Source organism: Gobius niger (genome assembly GCF_951799975.1).
Source record: "Gobius niger genome assembly, chromosome: 9".
In the NCBI taxonomy this organism is placed as follows: Eukaryota; Metazoa; Chordata; class Actinopteri; order Gobiiformes; family Gobiidae; genus Gobius; species Gobius niger.
Window position 1 is genome coordinate 1093889 of NC_136860.1, and position 748 is coordinate 1094636.

General features: G+C 59.9%; 1 protein-coding gene across 1 annotated transcript in view; it reads right to left on the reverse strand.

Moving 5' to 3' along the window:
* The window catches only part of ramp1 (receptor activity modifying protein 1), an 11955-nt gene extending 11924 nt beyond the window's left edge, over positions 1 to 31 (reverse strand). The window contains exon 1 of the mRNA XM_079562515.1: positions 1 to 31. This exon is cut by the window's left edge and continues 348 nt beyond it. The gene's annotated coding sequence lies outside the window, so the exon portion shown is untranslated.
* Between the last annotated feature and the right edge of the window lie 717 nt (positions 32 to 748).

The window sequence follows — 748 nt, forward strand, 5'->3', positions numbered from 1 at the left end:
TAAACGCGTCCCGCCTCCGCTCAACACCGCGTCTCTCTCTCTCTCCCATCATTCCCCAAACCCTCTCTCTCTCTCTCTCTCTCTTTAGCCTCTCTCTCTCTTACTCTCCCTCTCTCTCTCTCTCCCTCTCTCTCTCCCTCACACGCTCGGGGGCCACGCGGAGGGGAAACTGGGGCACGAGGGGAGCACGAGCCTCGGGAGAAGTGTTTTGTTTTTGGGAGGAATGTCACTGCGGCAAATGGAGCGAACAGGTGACTGTGACAGCGCCCTCTGTTGGAACAGGTGACAGTGACAGCGCCCTCTGCTGGAGCAGGTGACAGTGACAGCGCCCTCTGTTGGAACAGGTGACAGTGACAGCGCCCTCTGCTGGAACAGGTGACAGTGACAGCGCCCTCTACTGGAGCAGGTGACAGTGACAGCGCCCTCTACTGGAGCAGGTGACAGTGACAGCGCCCTCTGTTGGAACAGGTGACAGTGACAGCGCCCTCTGTTGGAGCAGGTGACTGTGACAGCGCCCTCTGTTGGAACAGGTGACTGTGACAGCGCCCTCTGCTGGAACAGGTGACTGTGACAGCGCCCTCTACTGGAGCAGGTGACAGTGACAGCGCCCTCTGCTGGAGCAGGTGACTGTGACAGCGCCCTCTGCTGGAACAGGTGACTGTGACAGCGCCCTCTACTGGAGCAGGTGACAGTGACAGCGCCCTCTACTGGAGCAGGTGACTGTGACAGCGCCCTCTGTTGGAACAGG